Source organism: Pyrgilauda ruficollis, unplaced genomic scaffold (assembly GCF_017590135.1).
Source record: "Pyrgilauda ruficollis isolate IOZ18807 unplaced genomic scaffold, ASM1759013v1 scaffold36, whole genome shotgun sequence".
Taxonomy (NCBI): Eukaryota; Metazoa; Chordata; class Aves; order Passeriformes; family Passeridae; genus Pyrgilauda; species Pyrgilauda ruficollis.
In genome coordinates this window covers 3,246,401-3,263,577 of record NW_024525045.1, presented here as the reverse complement: position 1 = coordinate 3,263,577, position 17,177 = coordinate 3,246,401, and the positions used below count along the sequence as shown (strand labels likewise).

The 17,177-nt window shown below is 39.6% G+C and overlaps 1 protein-coding gene across 9 annotated transcripts in view; it reads right to left on the bottom strand.

Moving 5' to 3' along the window:
• The window catches only part of TRIP12 (thyroid hormone receptor interactor 12), a 78,109-nt gene extending 72,143 nt beyond the window's left edge, over nt 1–5,966 (bottom strand). For 3 of the 9 annotated variants that reach the window (XM_041475778.1, XM_041475784.1, XM_041475785.1), the window contains exon 1: nt 5,497–5,804. The gene's annotated coding sequence lies outside the window, so the exon portion shown is untranslated. Of the gene's footprint in view, nt 1–4,114; nt 4,253–5,258; nt 5,427–5,496; nt 5,805–5,843 lie in introns of those variants that run through there. The other 6 variants (XM_041475786.1, XM_041475787.1, XM_041475790.1 and 3 more) reach the window with 4 other exon arrangements.
• Between the last annotated feature and the right edge of the window lie 11,211 nt (nt 5,967–17,177).

Below are 17,177 nucleotides of genomic sequence, written 5' to 3'. Positions count from 1 at the left end.
AGATGGAAGACAGAAAAGGAGAAAAAATGAGAGAACAGAACAGCATACATGCATTCTAAAAGCAAAAATAGCTAAATTACACCTAGTTACCTTCGGGCATGAGTTTGTCATAGACCTATTTTTCCTAATAGTTTTACTATTAAAAGCTACACCTGAAAATCAAGGTAAAAAATTAGTTACTGCTCTGCATTAACAAAATCGGTATTAACCATGCTTCAAACAGCCAGCCACAAAACTGACAGAGGTGTACACTGCTAATACCAAGTCTAATACCCATCTCAGGGCTTGACAGCCTCCTGAAAGTTTAACACTTTTGCTCCCAAAAAACCATACATACCTCAGTAAACAAATAACATTCGTATTTTTTTTTTATTTCCAGCTTTACAAAAGTCCAGCAACTATTTGCCCTTCTTTACATTAAGTTTAGTTATTTGGACTTCATGAAACACAACACAAGTTATCAGCAACAAGTTGCTCTGAAAGCAGAATAAATGTGAAAAATACATTGCCTTTCAGATCTTAAAAAAGGCCATCTTATTCAAGAAGTACCAGGGACATCAGCTTCCAATTTGAAACACCAAATTGCTCCCCACAACTCAAGGTTCACATTCCAGAAGATGACTCAGACCCTTTCATACCTTTCATGAATGTCAGATCTTTGCAGTTCAGCATATGCACTTTCTTGTGGACACTATCAAAGCAAATCGTATAGAAAACACCTGATAAAATGGGATTTTTCCCTCCCAGTCCATGAGCCAGCATAGTATTACTACACACTGATGGAATCATTTGCAGTTTCTTCTCCAAGAATACCTTTCTATGTAAGCTTTTGGTCCTTTCCTATCATTCAAGAAAACGAACCTCTTTTTAGCACACTGTATTCAATTAAAAACTACTCAAGGGTATAAGAAGTCAAATGTGAGAAGGGCCAAGGAACTTCCTGAGGTCTCCAAACTTTCCAAACAGGTTTACTGTATGAGTCCTTACAAGAGAGGTTTTTCTGGAGCAACCGAGGGCAACCATGCCTTGAACATAATTGCTAGTATTCCTCATGCATCTTCAATATTGAAGTCCAATATTAAACTATCATGATTAACTTTTTTTATAAGACACCTAAATTTTCCATTTATCCTATATGAAAACAGTATTTCCATTTTTCTTTACAGACGTGACCATCTACTGCTCTCAGGGCAGTTTGCTGCCATATTTGTACCCTCATGAGTCAAGTTAGACTGGCAACAGTCAGTACCTTGCAAGACAAGCATCTTCACAGACAAGAAGAGTAAACAAATTTGGTTCTGTGTGCTTGAACCCTCGCTGCCAGACAGAACTGAAGGAGAATATGCATATTTACACAGTTGGACTCTACCAACTTGACGGCAGGATTAGGAGAACAATTGCCCCTCAAATTGAACTTCGTACAAGCAACCATTACTGGTATCTGAAAGCAGGCAGGAGAAGCCAGTTCACTTGGCTCTGTCCTCCACAGACACTGTACATTTGATAGGTAGCTACAATTTCTTAATTTGCAGAAGATAACTTTAAAACATTAATTCAGCAACTGTTTTGTTAAAAAAAGCAATCCTGAGACACGTGGCTACATACAAGCATTTTTTTCATTATTGCTCACCACTGAGAACTGTGAAAATAGTTTCACTCCTTGAGAAGCATTTCATTTCACATACATTGAAAAAAAAAACACGCCAGTAGGAAAAAAAAGTTAATATTACTTTGTTTTGCAGTTACCAACCTCATGTTCTAAGTTAAAACTGAACTATGGAAACCCTCAAGTTTGCTTCATATACTACCATAAATCTGTAGTGGTACTATGTAATGATTAAAATATTAAGAGCACATTTAAAATACTACTTCTTCAGAAAACTAAGCACTCACCCAAAGCTAGTATGTTACTCTATTAAAAAAAAAAAAAAATCCCATGTGCTACTACCTTCAGAGTCAGTACTGAATGGGGCAGTGCAGTGACACCTTGATGAAAAGAGCATAACAGAGTCAACAAAGTACTTTATAGGGAGTTTTACTGACTTGACAAGTGATGAACAGGACACTGATCATCTAACAGGCCAATGGGAGATCCCAGAAACATTCTGGGTTAAGTTTTTGCCAAGGCCATAGTTCACCATGTTGTACAACTTCAGTATTTGATTACACTTTGTCACAAAAATTCAGCCTCAGTGTCACACAAGACAGATCCATGATCAAAAGTGTTCTACATGATGCTTACCAAGTAGTTTGTTAGAAAATATAGCATGGCCTATAAATACAATATTAACACAGATAGCTGTGAGATTCATTTAGCTGCAAATTAGGTACAAACATGTAGTTTACTAACTTTCCTACTTCTGCTTCAGCTTCATCACTTAGAAACAAAAGGAATTTAGGCAGGTTATGCTTCTGGACAGCTGCAGAGTAAGTAACTGTACTTATCAGTGATGTAAGGATCCACATGGAAATTGATCATGTCTCCACTGATGGCATTAAAGACAAATGCATTTTAGTTTTGCTACGCTGCTGCAGAAGAGATAGTGTTGTTGTCACCTGTAGCTCTAGGCCTCAAATTTAGGAATGATTTTATAAGAAAAAGTTTTCATTACCTTTTTTTTTTTCTGTAATATTTACACTCTGGGTTTGAAGACAGTCAAAGTACAATACAAAAAGGAAAAGTAAAAAAACAAAACAAACAAAAAAAAAAAAAAAAAAGACAAAAACTTGCGCATGATTCCTGATTAGGAATGACAGCTTTGATTATTCATTTACTGGGAAGATGCAGAATATTTCCCCTAATGGTCACTTTGACCTGAAAAACTTTTGCAAGACATCAAAAGACTCCATTTTCATAAGCTCTTACTCAACAGGTTGGCACTCCTACTGAAGTAGATCTGCTATATTAATAAGCAGTAATGTCACACTGTGGATGACCTACAATCTTTCTACTAACAGCTAAGACATCTTTAGGTTCCTACCTATGCAACCAATCTGGAGACTGAAGACTTAAAGATTGTTAATTCAAGTTTACTCCTCATTTTTATCAGAAAAACGCTAAGAAAGGGGAAAAAAATCTGATTACCTGTATTTCTAACACAACAATAAGATACACCAAACAATAAAATTTAAAAACACCTTTGCATTTAAAATCAAAAGAACTGAGCTGCTCATAATCAGCTGCATTTTACAAAGACAGAAACTATTACAGTATATTGCCAAAAACTTTAAGTATTATTTTCAGGATTTATTCACCAGACCACTGTTTTAAAATTTCTTAGTTCAAATACATTTATTTAGTTAAAATATCAGCTGCAAAAACTGGAATACTAGTATTTTCATAAATACATTTAGCACCTATTGATATTTATTAAATAAGCTACCAAAAAAATAGTTATTTTTCCAGCACTTTCATGTCCATTACATATATTTTACATCTATAAAATACAACTTGCTTAAAAACTTACAGCTTAACAAAAATCTTAATAAATCTCAGAAACCTCAGAAATCAAACACCAAAATTTTTTTAATTTAAAAATCAAAAAAAAAAAAAAAAAACCACCACACCAAACCCAAACCCTGTACAATTACAACTCTTGTTTTGAGAGTGGAAGAGGAAGAACTGAAAAGAAGATACTACACCAGAGATAAACAGAAATAATCACAGGAATGCTTTCTAGCTTTTAAAGTCTTACAAAAGTATACCCACAATGTCAGCTCCTACAAGAAAAGCTTGAAAAATTCATTTAAGTGCTCACAAGTCCTTTCTCATTATGATAGATGCACTTCAAATTTATCAACTGGTAACTACTCAATTCCTCTTTATGGCAGCCTTTAAAGCACCAGGAAGCTCAAAATTCATATTATACACAACACAAACTGTTTAAGTTAGTCCGAGTTAAGTTTTGCATTACAGTGTTAGAAGCTCTGAATCAGTGTTGTTTCTGCTGAACAAGGCAGGAAGGAGGAAAAAAAACAACCTGAACTATCTTTTTAGGGGGAAAAAAAAGATTTAAAATAAAAATTATTACTGGATTGCTACACATAATAAAAACACTCCCAAAACAAACTACACACTCTCTGAAAGCGTTCCTAAGTTCTATGCCAGACTTACAGAATAAATTTAGGCCAGTACCAAGCACTCATTTCTTCCCCGTGTGTAAATGCGACACAATCAGGCCTCACATGCAGGCCTCTCTCTCCAACACAGGCAGGACCTTTGTTCGATACGTCGATGTTTTTCCCCCAAAGCCCTTGACTAACTTTCCATTCTTTCCCCTATTATTTTCCGGTTCCCCGTCTAGACTTTGGGACTCCCGAGCCGCGCAAACCCCCGCCTGCCGGAGAGCCCGTGCACTCGGAAGGGGGAAGGGGGAACAATAAAAAAGTTGGACACAGGAAGACAGGCCTGCAGGTCTGGCGAGAGCCCCGGCCTCGGTTCCTTCCCTTCCCCGGATCACCGGGGCAGCAGCCGGGAGCCCCAGCGCCACCAGCCCCCTCAGACTTGTCCCACGACCCAGCCCCCCGGGAAAAGGGAAGGAGGAAGAGCCAGGCAGGAAAGGCAGAACCCAGCGTTTGATCAGCCTCCAAGTACGACGCATTATGCAAGCAAACGCAAGGACCAGGCAACTTGATTCTTGACTGAAAACAAGAAAAACATCAGCTCGAAAACATTTAGCTGCGAAAATAATCCCTTTCGTGGGCAGCCAGCTTTGTGACTCCGACCCCACGGGCGCCTCCGTTTTCTGCCCACCTTCTTCCTCCCCCCAAAAAAGCTCGTGAAATATGGACGTCGGCCGATTGTTTAGCATTTTTACCGAGCTGGGCAGGAAGGAAAGAAAAGGAAAATGCTGTTTTTTCCTTTAAGATATTCCCTACCTTCTTTAGAGGGGAACAAAAAAATAAAAGGGGGGTGGGAAAGAAAGGACCACTAAGGAAAAGGGGGCCAAGCGGAGTGGGGGAGGGAAGACAGGGAAGGGCATCGAAATCGGCACGGCAGTGTCAACACTGACACTGCCCTTTTGTATCAGCAACCACACAGGGCCCGCCGAGGGGCGGCCGCGCTGCCGCCCCCCTCCCCGCCAGGCGGCCCGGGAGAGGCCAGGTGGCCCCCGGCACCCCAGCCCGGGGTGGGAGGGCGAGGGATATCCCTGCAGCGGGCTCGGGGACCGCCTGGCCATTTTGTCAGCTCCGTTTCCACCCCTTCCCTCCACGGCGAGGGCCCCATTCCACCCCTCCGGGCCGCCCCACACACTCACCAGCACGGCGCCGCGTCGTTCCCGGCTTCCATTTGCCCCCCCACCCCCATCCGCAACAATGCTCCGGGATGGCGCCGCTCCCCTCCCCCTGCCCCGGGCCGCCAGGAAGGGCAGCTCGGCTAATGCCAGGATGACACAACAGGCCCGGCCCGGAGTCGCCGAGGGGCCCAGCGAGCGCCCCGCCGCCCCGCGCCCGCCTCCCCGGCGCCCCCCGACCGAGCGGAGGGGCCCCGGGTACCTAGTTTGTCCCGGTGCGGCCTCCGCAGACGCTCCGTGCCTCCCTCCTCCCGGCAGCAGCCGCCTCGCTTCCCTTCAATTATCAGCTGAAGCCGCAGCACCGAGCGACGCCTCGTCCGCCGCCTCCGCCGCCGAACCCCTTCCAGCGGCGCGAGGGGGAGGCCGCGGGACTACTTTCTCCTGGCGCCGGGGCCCCGCCGGGGCCCGCGCGCGCCCCGGGCCGGCGGGCGGCCCCTGCCCCGGCTGCCGCCCCCCGCGCAGCCCCCGCCGCGGCCCGGAGCGCGGCCCGCTCGCTGCGCTCGGTGGAGCCGCTGGCCGCGGTCGGTATCCCTCCGCCGGGGTCGTCACCTCGGGTCCGCGGGAATGTCCCCCCCTCGGGGCGGCCAGGGGGCGGCCGGGGCGCGGGTCGCTGGTGGCACCGGCGGCGGGGGTCGGACCCTGCCCGGCACCGCGGGGCCGCCGCGGCTGCTCCTTTAAGAGGGGGCCGGGCTAGCGGTGACCCCGCGCGATGTCCGCCCCTTCCTGGTTGCCATGGAGACCGCCCGCCAGCGTCCCAAAATGGCGGCGGTGGAGCCGCGCGGGGCCGCCGCTCTCTCCGCAGCCCTGGAAGGAAGCAAGGAAGGCAGACCGGCAGCCTGAGGCGGCAGCGGCTTTAGCGAGGGCTTCTCCTTGGGAAAGGAGCCCCTCCGTACCCGAGCAGGACGAGGGGCCCCGTTAACGCTGCCGGGAAGCGACCCGGGAGGCGCCACCGTAAGTGCCGCTGGTCTGGCCTCCTGAGGGCTGGGAACGCCCGGCTGCGTGAGGGCCGGCTGCCAAAAAGGGAATTTCCAGGCACGGGCGAAAGTGTGTCTGGACCGGAGCCTCAGCATGTGGGAGGTTGCTTCTACCTGGACTTTCCCGAGCTGTGGGATGGGGCTCTGCGTGAGGAAACAGAGGAAAAAGAAATGAGAGTTAGAAGCCTTGCGAAGTGGTATACACATATCGTGATTTTGTACCTTTAAAACAGACATAAGTTCACTCTCAGAAATGCCTCACAAATAAATGTGGTGCGCCATTTAACACAAATAAACGACAAATCCTTAAGTATTCCTTCTAAAGAAAGGTAAGTTTCGGGGTAATCAGACTTAATGCAGGTGGGTAAGCAATAATCTAACATGTCGTTCCAAGAACATGAAATTAACATCTGGGAATGGGAAGGCCATATATATTTTCCACATTGTGCTTGGAGATGTTAGATCTCCTGCCTTTCACCAGTGTAGATAACTGGTTTTTCAAACAGGGAAATAAGCAATGGTAAATATCTTGAAAGAGGTTTTTGAACCTTTGCTTTAAAATATCCTGCAAAATGTGCAATACAAGTATTTTTCAGAGTAATCTAATAGAATCATCAATAAGAAATGTTGGACAGTAAACAAATGAAATTTAACAAATCTGATTATGTGTTTATAAGATTAATGAAATAAAATGCAAATATACTATAATCTTTGTTTCATTTTGAGACATTTTTTACTTAGTTTACTTACTTTATTAGAGGCAAACACAAATACTTGTCTCAAGCTGGACATAATGATTTAGAAAATGTAAAGATTCAGAAACTTTTCTGAGAAAGTTTTTTAAATGTCTCACGAGAACCAGAAAAAAACCCACAACATATTTTTAAACTAGGAGAAAGTTTTCAGTTTGTTTTCACAAAGTAAACCAAAATAATAAACATATTTCAGGGAAGAACTGCTGCACAATAACTGGGAAATATGTGGTTGTGAGTAGCTGAAGTCTTGTAGTGGGCCTGTCCCACTGACCCCATAGGAATCCTACCAGTGCTCTGCTTGCCTGTGGAATGTGACTGAGTGTTGTGGGGTCTTTGCTATTCATTTTTGCACTCAGATAATAAAAATAAGATGGTTCTTATTATTATTTCTTTAGGTTTTTGGTTCTCATATGTGTTTTCTGTCCCACTCTTCAGATATCTATTCTTGGGTTTGTTTTCAGCTGACCAAATATATCCTGAAAATGAACCAAAATCAGTTAACATAAACCATGCAAAAAAAGCTTCATAACTGTGTAAGTAAGTTCAAATTGTTCTGCAAATGTTCATTGTACAAGGCATTACCAGGAAGCTGGTGTCATTGAAAAATAACTTGTTTGGACTGTTTGAAAAATTCAGTTGTGATTTTATGGCAATAAGATCATTTAAGTATTGTGCAGTGAATGTATGTATTTGAATATATCACTATATTTTCTGAAGCTAATGCATCTGATTCCAGCAAAACCTCCCAAAACCTCCAGCAAAACCTTCACTCAAATTTTAATTCCTTACTTGCCAAAACACCTTCATGTAAGTAGTGTCTCCAGTTTTAACTTCTGTACATTTAAAACTCCTGGATGCTAGTTAACCTTTCTAGAGGCTATGGAATCTCCTGTGAAGAGACCTGTGTCAAAAATAGCAGTTGAAGGTATGTGCATCACTGATGTTCCAAGTTATGTCTCATGTAAAATATATTTAGCCATCCTGGGTTAGCATGGAGGAGGCCTCGTTGTTGGCTCACGTTCCCAGTGTGCTATTTTGCAGTTTCCAAATAAATAACAGTCTAAGCCTTCAGCTAGCACAGGGTTACGTGAATGCTGAAACCTGCTACTTTGAATATCCCTGTTCTTGGAAGTTTGTGGTTTCAGAACTGTCTGTTGTTATTTTCTTTAAAAGCAAAAAGGGGAGTTTGTGGCTGCATAGTGGATTTGTATGAAAGCTCCCATAATTCTGTGCAGTGTTGCCCTTCTTTGAACAGTCTACTTGGGCTTTACATGAGCAGTAAATTCAGCTCCTCCAGGATGAAGTTATCAATTTACTGGGCATGTCTTACAAAGCTCCAAGGCTTGTGGACCTGTGGTCATGGCCAGGATTTCCAGGTATCTGCTGACTATAAAGTCAAACTATCACAGAACCAGAAATCCTGTACAAATACAGAAGATCTTAAGAATGTGTTAGGGCAAGTAACTTAGTTGCATAAATGAGCATTCACAGAATGCAATTTACCCAGCTGGATTGTGTGGAAGGAGAGATCTGAGCCATCAGCGAAAATAATTTTTTTCAAGTAGCTATTTTAAGTCAGCAATCATAATTTTACAAATGCACAGAAACTATTCCACATATTTCCCCTGTGTGGGCATCTGCCAGTTCCACTGCAGAAATATAAGACTGAAAGAGACAACTTCAGGTCATCCAGTCCCAGTGCCTGCTGTTTCATCCAGCTACATAATAGATCTCCATAGCATAAATGGGGTTTGATGTGTTTCAAAGGCAGTGAAGCTTTTTTTCCTCTGCTGCTTCACACAGAACAACTGCTCCAGACCATCACTTCTCTGATGGTTAGCAGTGCAGTTACATTTATTACATTTATTACATTTATTACATTTATTTTGTTTGGATATCTTTTGCATAGGTAACAATGCTGTATATATGTGCGTATATATATGAGATACATTGTATACATTTAATAAATACACACTCTGGATAGGGCTTGTTTTGTTTTATCAGTCTCCACTTGTGAAACAGACTTTCTGCTTCTTGGTCACTCTCGTTTTCAATTGCACTTATTCCTATTAATATGTTTGTTCTTAATAATAATAAACCTAATAAGTACCATGTGCAAAAGCATTATTACTTCCCCATGTCTTCTGAAAAAACCTGGGTGATTTAAATTTTAGGTTTGTATTTAACTTTCTCTACCAAAATCACATTAATGACTCTTGATCATCCTTTGATTAGTTATTATTCCAATGTCTTTCTCCTCTATCAACCTTCAATTTATAACCTTTTGGTTTATGGCAGAAATTATTTCCAGATTAATGACTTTGCCATTTGTACTTTTCAATTTTTTTTTTTATTTGTTTCCTTTTTTCCTCTTCAGGGCTGCTCTGAGTTGTTCTGAAGGAGAAGTTGGTGTACATGTCAGAATAAACATAATAAATAAAAAATCATTCTTGGCCATAAAATGTGTTCTAGGAATCCTGCTAGTATTCGTGGGTATGGTGAATAGTTTTTGTTTTGTTTGAGTGCATGTACTGTTACATAGAATGGAAATATTTTTGTTCAAGACTGACATGAGGGATGGCAACTTGTTTCACATATACCTTTTACTGTACATGTTTTTCAAACTTTAATTGCCAAATTAATATTTAATATGCCAGTTATAATTTGGCAACATTTATCACAAAAAACAATAGATGTTATCTGTTTGTACAAGGCAAGTGATTAATCCTATGACTTCCAACATTAAATGTAAGATGCTTGAGAGAGCCACACAACCTTTCAAAATAATATTTTTTATAAATTGCCTAACAGATGATAAGTACAGGTTTTGAAAAGTGCAAGAGTGGAATCCAGATGGTGGGGTAGTGTAGGAAAGATCAGTCACTCATTTTGGTCAAACAAGGAATATAGACACACATCCCCCACCCTCAAAAAAAAAAAAAGTCTGGTGCTTAATCTGCTTATAGGGCAGGCTGATAACTGGAATGATGAGGCTGGTAACAAAAGAAATGTAATGGGAAAATGATCCACTCAACATGTAATTAATACTAGCATCTGTCACCACTTAATGAATGCTACACTAATCAGAAGATTTTGTCATGTTAGTAAAATGTTCAGCTACTTACCCACAAAAGACCAGCTTGGTACTTTCACAAGGCTGCCACGGTTCTGTGCAATATTCCACACATGATACGCTCGTGTAACAGCCAGGACTCTGTCAAATATGCAACTGCAGGATTGTGTGTTTGGCCAGAGATCAGCAACTGGGTTCTCTCAAAGATACACACAGGACATGAACAAACAGTGTAAGTAACTGGGCAAACAGTTCTCATGAATGTTCTTGTTCTTTACACCTCATTGCTCCTATTGTTTAGTGTCTGCCTCTATGTCTTCAGTCAGTTTCTGATTAAATCAATACATCCTGAGCACAGCACTTTATTTTGGATACTGAGTACTACAGTATTTGCTTAAAAGATCCTATAATTAGTTGTTTCAATTTTAAAAAGAAAGGTTTTTTCTGGCTTTTTTAGTTGTAAGCAAAAATTCTGAACCTACAGCACTTAAATCTTTAAGAACCTTTTTTTTTTAAAAATCTTTTCTTAATAAACAACCTGATTTTCTAACTGATCTCTGTAAGTTCTATACTACAAAAACCCAAACAAACAAAAAATCACCACCACACCACCACCAACATAACCCAAACAAAAATTAAACAAAACAAAACACGCCAACAACTTATCATTTTCAATAAAATTTCCATTTTAGGAGACATTAATAAATGATCCTTGTAGTGGTGGGCTGGTTGATTTTCAGTTGTGAGAACCTTCATGATTTATTAAACCTGCAAGGATAGCTCCTTCGTTTGGAAAAAAATGTATTATACAGTTAGCTCTTACATCTTGGGCTTGTTTTCAAGTCTTTATGATGACATTTGATATGTAACCTATTTGATTGACAGCAGATGCCATTTGAAGTGCTTAAGCCAGATGGATGGGGGGGGAAATTAACAGATGTTCTAATAGTAATTGAGCTGAAATTAATTTCATGTTACACAAAACAATTTTTGGAAAGATAAGTCTTATTTTAAGTAAATATCTGTGGGAGATGAACCTCTTTCAAAATTCTACTATTTTATTTGCATTTGAAACCTGAGGGATGCCATACCAGTTACTACCTAGCGGGATTCTATCCAAGTCTCTTCTTTGACTTTTCAAACAGAAAAGCAAACAAAAAGAGCACATAAATTTCTCAAGAGGGAATTTAAAAAAATATATTTTTATTATTAGCTATTTGTATGGAGGACTTCAACTGCATAAAATAGGAACTTCTTGTTGTTGTAAAGTAGAAACATTTCAAGTGTAGTTTGTTGATACCAGGAGGCAGCAGCCATTTTGTCCCAGCTAAGGAAATGCTCTGCTGTGCTGAAAAGGTGTATTTCCCAAAGAATCAAACATTTTCATGGTAATGGTACCACACAGTATTAGCAGTTATTATCAGATAAATGTTTGTTAAGCCTAAAATACATAGGGAAATTGTCCTTGCTCTTTTGCTGTCTCTATTTCAGGCATCAAAGCAAACAGTAGAGCTGCTCGGAGAAAATGGAGACAGTTTCTCTGGGGAAATAATGCTGAACTGGAAAAACATGAATATTGTTGTCAGGAGTTTCAGTCCAAAGCCAAAATAAGTCAGTTTAGCCGTGTTGTGACATGTTATGGTTTGGATGCCTGATGGTACCTCTCATTTCTTCTGTGATGTGCCACCTCTGGGTGCATGCGGTTGCTAGATCTTATCCATAAGTTTTGGGGAAGATTTGGGAATTCTTTGGTCATGTTGCAATATTGAAAATGTAATACAGCACAAGAACTGACATAGGAAAATTTGGACTTCTAACAACTGAAATGTAATTGGTGATGTGTTGCACCGGCAATGCTGGAATTTCAGGGCTTTCGTTATTAGCAGAGCATGATTTCTCTACAGAAGGCATTACATACAGCAGTGTAAGTGGTGGGTTTTTACCTTCCCAGAAGACTCAGTTCTCTTTTTGGAGGGTGATTATTTTGGGGTTTTTTCCCCACAAACATTACCAAATGCTTAATCCTGTGAAACATTCATTTATTGATTTGAAATTAGATATATAATTTATATGGAGTGATTATTACTTGTGAAGTTGAGTTCTTAGTGAGCCTATGATAATGCAGTGCTGTCGTGTGGGCTTATAAAATCCTTTTTCAATAGTGATTGAGCTGTTATTTGAAGATGCATTGGAATATTCTCATATCAGTTTTAATTAAGGTATGTTAAAGATGATAAAGTAATCATAGTTAATTTGCCATTAATCTGGTTTTACTGTATCACTGGTAGCCTAGAGATGTATTTTTTACTTTTTTCTCAGCTGGGTTTTGTCTACTTATAACTAGTCTTTAATATACAGACAGCAGGATCTCACAGAATGGCAATAAGCTCCCATTGTAAGTATTATGCATGGTTTTAATACTTGTGGCTTTCTTTGAAAATATCGTACTTGATCTAGTCCTACCTGACAAGGATGATTTTCTTGTCATGAAATGAATAGTTTCTCAAGGTAAGCAATCACAACTACTTTCTGCTTAATAATGTAAACATTTCTTGCTGTAACCAAGTCATGTTCACATGTTCCTTATTGCCAGTGCTTGTTCTTTAGAAACAAAGGAAGATTTAGTTATATTTTTCACTTGCCTTACTTAGGTAGTAAATCCTTATCAATCTTGTTCTCTGTCCTGGGATACCTCAGGAGTAATTCTACTTTCATGTTACCAAAGTTAAGTTTGTGTTCTTGCCTGTTTTGTTTTCCTTTTTCCTGCTTCAAGTTAGAGAAATAATTACTTCTTTTTTCTGTTACTTTATTAACCAAGAACTATTTACATTATTTCATTTTCCATATACACAGTAGCATTCATGATGAAGAACTATCAGATATGTCTACTTGACTAGGCATACCATATATTTATACTTTTTTCATTTATCAAAAGTAATTAAATGCACTCAGCAAAATGTTCAAGGGAAAGAAGAAGGCAAGAAGTGTAGAAGGCAAAGCTAGATAAAGTTCTGAATTTGTATCTCAATGTGAGATAGGCTATGAAAGGTCTTATCTAGGTTACACTTAGTGTAACCTAGAAATAATTTTTAAACAAAGATGGTGGTCTAAACTGCTGTATGGATTTTTATTCTAAAACTTTGCTTGATTTTGATTTGGTATAAATGAAATCAGTTTGTGTTAAACTGAAATAAGCCTAAATAATACCAAAGTAAAAGTGCCTGCAGCTTTTGGATGGACTTCACAAAATTAGATTAAAATTGTGCATTGGGTACAACCAGTGTAAATGTCACTTGTTGGCTGAAGCCTGAGTTACACAAATTATCTGGAGAAGGGTGGGAACTAGAAGAATGACCACTAGTGCACAGTAAAATGATAGAAATCATTTGTTGAAAAACTCAAAATAATACTGTAGACACAGAAGCCTGGGAGAGTGTCTGAAGCCAGAGTTCTAAATAGGATGACAGTGAACAATAGAGTGAAAGGAATGACAGCAGATGGGGATTGCAAGCAAGAGAAGCTGTGTAGCTGGAAAGCATGAAAAAAACAAGCAGATATTTATGACAGAAAATTCAATGTGTTTTAATGCATGTGCATATCAAATTATCATGACAAATGATAATGAGAAATTTCAGCTTTTGCTAAGTTGGTGCTACAGCTGAGTTGTACAATTGTTTCCTCCTATGCAGTTTATAATGAGACTGAAACCTAAAGGTTATCAGTTAAGTTTCATGTAAAATGAGTTGTTGAAATTGGGCTGAAAAAATCCTAGTCTTTGAAGAAACAGGAAAAAAAAATCAACCAACAGGTAGCACATGCTCCCTATAGTACTGGGCTGATAACTGATGGAGAGAAAGGGCACACTTGTTAACACAGCTTTTTCTAAAAACTGGAGTCATGCGTAGGAGACAAGTATATGAGAATGCCTGCACCATGTGATAGATTCTTTGGTGTTCCTGTCTTCTGATTTGAGGTGGAATTAAAGCTGTAAATAGACAGCAAGGGAACTTTGCAAAACGCACTGATGGTGTTAGTTTGTTCTTAAAAAATATGGTGAGATTTTAGGGACCAATGCAATAGATGTTCCTCAAAATTTAGAGTAGGAGATGTCAGTGCTGAAAGTGAGCTGCCCACGTACAAATATAGGAAAACAGTTTTCAGCATATATTAGATTAAACTGGTGGCAGATATATGCAAATCAGGAAGATAACAAGTATCCAAGAAGGGAGCAGTGGGATGATTTAACTAAGACTTCATCTGTAATAAAAAGTATTGCCAGTTATATGTGCACACCCTGCTAAAAGAGGTGCAGATTCTCTAAAAATTATTTTGCACTGTAACACTGCTGTACTTCAGGACATTTTATATAGATAGCAAAATTCTGACTGCTCTGTTCTGTTGTTTGGAGTTTTTTACTCACATTGACTAGACCTGAAATTGTGAGAGGGAGATCTTGAAACTGAATTAAGGAGGACAAAATTTAAAGAAATGGTTTTAAATTAAACCTGTCAGTGTCTTATCCATCTAGAAAGGAATGTTATGTCTTGCACTTAGCTTGCATGCTTTGTTCTATTAAGTGGTAGAATAATCTCTTTGTGGCGGTCTGATCTAGGTCTGCCTGTTTAATCACATTAATAAATGGCAAGTATCATGCTCGTAAGTGAAGACTCTGATCCTCTAGAGTAATATTTTATTCCCTCTGATAGTTTTGCTTTCCCTTCAGCACATCCCCTCCCTTCTGCATTGTCTCTCACTCTTGTATTGTTTCTCTGATCTGTATGCCCAAGTCCCTATGCTTCTGAAGCATATGTATGTATGCTTCTGAAGCACCTTTGCTGTAAGCAGCTGTGATAAACAGCTTTACCTACTTTTTTTTTTCCTTACTTTCGTCACTTTTTATTTATTCTCTCTCCCACCCACAAGCTCTGGGAAAACTGAGAAAGAAAGGTACTAAAATAGGAATAAACCAGGTATGAAACTGAGAGAAAGGGAAGAGACCATGGCAAGACAACAAATGTTGTGCTCAAATATAAGTACTGCATTCCCCAAAGGAAAAGACAATTATTATTTCCAAGCTTTTTATATCTTCCTCCTGAATTTTACTAAAACGTTTTTCAGGTGCTCTAAGTGGGAGCCTTCAGTAGTCATGCATACACACACACAAAGCTAATCCCTTGGTTTAAGTGGGTTGATGTTTCCAAGTGTGAGTGAAATGGGGAAAAATTATCAGCTTCATAGTTGCTACATGTGAAATTTTGGAATTGAAACACTTCTCTTCAAGTATTTGAAATACTTGTTAAAAGCACCACACAAAAGAGTTTGCCTTGCCACCAGGAAGTTACCTTTTCTCTGTGTGTCATTTTCATTATCTCTGAACTCTGCTACAGTCACTGTTTCTATTTTTGTTTGCTAACTAAAGCAAACTAAAGCTTGTTTTAGCTTTCCTGCTATTAAAACAACTTTTTCTCCAAAACCAAAGCAGACATAGGGAAAGGAAGTATGTGGGTTTCCATGATGACTAATGTGGTCCTGAGAAGAATCTGTACAAACTTTCAAGTACACACTGTTGTCCAGAATTTCAACTCAATTACGTGTATGGGTATTTCTTGTAGAACAGTTACTTTAGCACAGCTGGGTATTAGCTTTTACACTTTAGACTCTTTGGCATAGATAAAGTGAACATCTCTTAGAAAGACTGAAAAATGGCCTATGTTTAGTAAGTGCCAAATAAACCTACTTTTTCTTCTCATGAGTGCAGATCAGAAGGAAACTTTTATCTTGTAATGTAATCCTATCAGTGTAGACAAAATAGTAATTTGTTTAATTTCCTATATTATAGCACATGCAGATGTTGAGGTTTTGTATCAGTTGTGAAATGAAGCAGGGACCCTGTAAACCCTACCTTAAATTTGAGAAGACAGTCAATAAATTGCCAAAAGAACAAAAAGCATCTGATTTCACAGATATAACAGGCAGCAATTAGTACCTTTTGGTTTCATATTGTTCATCCCTGAAATGTGGAATGGTGCCAGTGCATGTTTAGTTTAATTTCAGTTTGGTGAACTCTTGCACTATTGCACCCAGATGTGTTTCATTTTTTGTGTTTACTCCTAAAAAGTTGTCCTTCAAAGACTTCTGAAAACCCCACGTAAATTAGGACTTCATTAACTGCAACCTCTTGATAGTCCGTTTTACTTTCTTTTTCAGGTCAAACCCTGCCAGTAATTCTGAGCTACACACCAGCACCAGTCCTGAAACCAGTATAGTCCCTTCTTCCAGGCTGCATTTGCTAGTGTTCACATTCTTGCATATTAACCAAATCAGAACTCTCAAAATAATCTGCTTTGGCCAGTCATGTATTTTCATTACCAAGTGTCTAACTGGTCTTGGAGGCAGGAAGGAAAAAAGGAGACTTAACAGATTCTTCAGTTCCACAAGACCTGCATTCTTGCTTTTAAGTTAATCACAATATGCCATTGTAGCCTCTCATGAAACAATTGCCCGTGTGTGTTATCGTTCCGCAGCAGTTTATCCCACAGGGATCAAAATAGCATTGGCTTGAGCTGGGTCAGTGTCCATGCCTAAGGATAGCCTCACTCCAGCCCTTCCTAAAGTTATGAAACATTTTATTTTAGTTCTTTTGCAAATACCTGTCCATTGTCAGTGCTAGCTTCTTTCATAGTTTAGACACAAGACATGGTTTCTTCTTCTTGGTGAAAATTGAGTAAAATTTTAAGGTACCTGTTTTGCATTTTTTAAAGCGACCTAGAAGCCTCAGCTTCATTCACTTGCAGAATGAGTATAGCTTTGTCTAAACCTAAAGATTTCTCTTGTCCAACTCAAAATTTCCTTTATTTCTTATGCAGTCAATGCTGCAGTGTGGATGTAAATGCAGCTGTTGGAAAAACTTCACTATAAAATAAAAAAACACCCTCTACTATGGTATCAGCTTCTCACTTAGATGCAACTATGTTAGAATGGGAGTAGAAAAAACTATGACCAGAGGGTGCCTTTCCATAAGTAAAAATTTTAGAACTATCTAATTTATAGTTATCTCCTTTAAGATATTTCAGTAATGCTG